The sequence below is a fragment of the Solanum verrucosum genome, unplaced genomic scaffold (genome assembly GCF_900185275.1).
Source record: "Solanum verrucosum unplaced genomic scaffold, falcon-dt-bn FXZP01000147.1, whole genome shotgun sequence".
Classification (NCBI taxonomy): domain Eukaryota; kingdom Viridiplantae; phylum Streptophyta; class Magnoliopsida; order Solanales; family Solanaceae; genus Solanum; species Solanum verrucosum.
This window is the reverse complement of record NW_026020343.1, coordinates 185,113-189,112: the sequence shown is the minus strand read 5'-3', so window position 1 is coordinate 189,112 and position 4,000 is coordinate 185,113.

The window sequence follows — 4,000 nt, the reverse complement described above, 5'->3', positions numbered from 1 at the left end:
CTATAGATGGCTTTGAGACTATGTTAGACTTCCGCTACATTTTCAACAAACTCTTTGTTATTAAGCTGTCTTTGAACTCTCTTTAAGTTTTATTATCTTGTATGATGCATGGTAAGTGGCTTGCGTAGGGCCTCTTGGGGTCCTATAGGCCATGTCACATCTAGGGTGTACTTTGGGTCGTCACAGCTGAACACCTCCTGAACACTCCAACACATAGCCATGATCAACACGGACCTCCAGCACTTTGAATCACCTCAATCGGAGCTCCCAAGCTCATGAAATCACATTTAAAAGAATAAGGGCTAAGCTGAAATTTCTGAGTGTAAATACCAGAAACAAGTCACTAAAAAGCAAAAATCTAGTCGTTAAAAGTTAGATATCTACTTGCTAAAAGTGTGCACCAGATATCAATACTTCAATTGGTTTGATCAAACTCCGAATTCTCCGACGGGGGTGTTCGGGATTTGTTCAGAACCCCGTGCGTGTAAATGAAATATGATATCCTATTGAATTCGACATTCCAGACTCAAAGGACTAATCAAATTTTCCATCCGAGGTCATTTTGATTAAAAGTGAGTCTGTAACACCCCTCTATTTGTAAGAGCTTGAATTATAAAGAACCATTTTTGGAAATAATGAAAAATCTGAAATTTGGAAAAGTTGTGTTAGGAATGAGTTTTGGGTCAACTTCCAACGACCATAACTTTCAGGACAAGATGCGTTAGGTGGAAAATAAGATATCAAATGATAGGTCTTGGAATTATCTTTACAACACCACCGAGTTTGCCCGTTTGTAGTCAGATTGTCTAGATATACAAAGGTACCCGAATTTAAGTAGGGTATTATGGTCTTTTCCTCACCCAATTAAGTTTTTTCATTTTTAGTAATTAATTAGGGGTTTATACAGAATTGGTTGAGTTTACGCACTCATAATTCACGCTAGGGCTTTGAGAGAAGAGAAAAGAAGAGAAAAGTGAAGGTTTCGTCGCGTTCTTGAGTTTTCGCTTGTGGATATCCACAAGGGTTAATCCTTAAGAGGTATGTGAGTTCACATAGCATTGGGCTCGTTCACCCATGTACCAATCATGATTTAATTTAGCGTATTTACATTCTTGAAAATAGAGTCATTGAGTTCTTGATGGATTTTCGTTTAAGTTTCTGTTAGGATTTTGATTGTTGAGTTTGTGAGAAGTTATTGAGTGAATTGCATGAGATTTGAGGTTATTTTTTAGTAGATTAATGTTTATTTTGGTTGGGTATTCGAAACTAAGTTTTTGGGGAAGAAACCAATCGAATCTAGACGTTTTAGGGTCGAAAAACAAACAAGAAAATTTGTGGGTTTTCTGGGCAGTGGGTTGGTGCACCGCGCCCTTCAGTGCGCTAGAGTAAGGGTTCGGTAGTTTACCCATTGGGGTGCCGCGCCACTCAGTGCGTCCCAACTAGCCTTCTGTAGTTAAGGGTTTGGCCCCAGCGCCACTCAGTACGCCAGGGTCGCCACCTCCTCTACCCTTTCCCACTTCTTTCCGTTTGAGTTCCCTTGAATCGTACCTATGTTTTCTAGTTGATTTCTATACTCTAAGGTACGTCTAAACATTAGGAGAGCATCGAAAAACATGAATCATAACCTTGAATCCATAAATTCAAATTCAAGGAAAGTTAAGAGCTTAGTCTAGAGAGTTCTTAGAGCCTTTTCAAGAAGTATTTTACAAATGCTTTAAACTTGTTTTAAGACTTGAGCATTGAGTGGAGTAAAAAGTAACAAGTGAAGTTCATTTTCTTCAAAAGAGTATATGGGAACTATGCATACCTAAAGAGAAAATGTTTTCACATTTAAGCAAGAGAGGAAACACTGATTTCCAAGAGACCCTTTGAGCTAGTTTTTGAGTAATTATCTCAAACCACAGAAAGAGTTATGTTTTTAAACATATGAGCTAGTTACATTTCGGTAGTAGTATTGAGCATCAATTTGGGGACAAGTTGAGTTCAGATAATTCAAGGTCTCTATTAACCTTGTGGCTAGCATGGGTAAAAAAGGGTCATACTCTTTAGATGATTCCTTACTGCTTTTTAGCATAGACTAGTGGATCCACTTAGTAGTAAGGTTCTTTACCCCCCGGCAAGGTATAGGACGGCTCTGGAAGCGTGAGGCAAAACGTTATATCATCACATAGCTTATAGTGATGGTTGTCGGTTAGAGAAACTCCCACAGAGATATTTTTGTATTCTTATATACACAGAGTTATTTGTATTTTCATATACAAACAAAGTTTAAATTGTATCCTTGCATACAAACTGAGTTACTATGGTATTTTCCAATACACAGAATTGTTATCCATATGTTTTAAAAGCTTTTCTTTACATTGCATTTATATTACTGCTTTATACTGAAATGAGTTTAGTTGAGTTGAGTTAAGACCAGGTGTGTTCCTTCAGTTCCTTTCAAGCTTATGTCTTGTTTTAGAATTCACCTCGCTTACTCGTACATTCAATGTACTGATGCCATTTGTCCTGCATCTTTTATGATACAGATACATGTAACCATGATCAACATCCAGCGCATCGTTGATCCAGTTGAGCTTCAGAGTTGTTGGTTATCCTCCTTGCTTCTGGAGGATCCCCTTTTTTATTATTTTCATTATTCTAGTTCATTGGGATGTCGTGGGTCTTGTCATGACATCTATCTCAGTTGTTAGAGGCTTCATAGATAGTCAGTTATTGTTAGGTCATGAGTCTTTTTTATTTTCAGTATTGATGTTGAGACTTGAGTTGCCAGTTTTGCTAGTTGAATATTTCTTTTAAGACATTCTAAGTTTATTGCATGAGTTTATCTTTTGAGACTGTTTTCTTGTTATTTAAATCTTCTACTAAGAGTTAAGCCAGGCTAAGTGTTCGCTTGAGGACAACAATAATGGTTCTCGAGTGCCAGTCCCGCTTAGGGTGTAGGCTCAGGGCGTGACAAACTTGGTATCAGAGAACAGTGTTCAAGACTCCTAGGGAGTCTATGAAGCCGTGTCTGTAGAGTCATAGTTATTGGTGTGAAGTGTTCCACATCTATAATTAAGAGGCTGTGACATTTAGGAATTATCTCACTTCTTTCATACTCATTTCGTGCAATAGAGTTTATCTCTAAAAAGTTTCTTCTAATTCTTGCTTGCGTGTGTCTTTTTTATCATGCCTCCATGAAGAGTTGTCAGAGGTCATCTAGCTAGAAAGAATGTTGCACCATAGGATCAATGAGTACCTAATGCACCCGAAGTGTAACCCCAATGAGACGTCACCAATTCTGAGTTACGAGAAGCTATCCGGATGTTGAGTCAAGCTGTGATCAATCAAGTTGCACAGAGAGAAAATCGACAGGAAGTAGTTGATACTTCTAGGGTACGTGAGTTCTTAAGGATGAATCCTCTAAGCTTCACTAGTTCAAGTGTCACCGAGGATCCAGAAAACTTTGTAGAGGAACTTCAGAAGGTCTTTGAGATTATGCACATTGTTGATGTTGATAGGGTGGAACTAGCTGCATACCAAATAATGAGTGTCGCTAGAATCTAGTTTGATCAATGAAAAGAGAATAGAGTTAAAGGTGCACTGCTTTTAGTTGGTCTTTGTTTGAGGAGGCCTTCTTGGGGCGTTTCTTTCCCCGTGAACTGAGAGAACCAATGGTATGAGAATTCCTCACTCTTAAGCAGGAATCTATGAATGTTCATGAGTACAGTCTGAAGTTCACCCAATTTTCCCACTATTTCGAAGATGGTTGCTGACATGAGAAGCAGGATGAGTGTGTTTGTTGCTGGGTTGTGTCGTCTGTCAAGTAAGGAAGGCAAGGCAGCTATGCTGATAGGAGATCTGGACATAGCAAGGCTAATGAGCCATGTGCAACAAGTTGAGGAACAAAAGCTGAGAGATAGGGAAAAGTTTCAAAATAAGAGAGCTAAGACAATGAATGAGTCCAGAAAGCAGAAGGGTAATGCCAACCGGTCATCTTTCCAACATAAACAAAAGG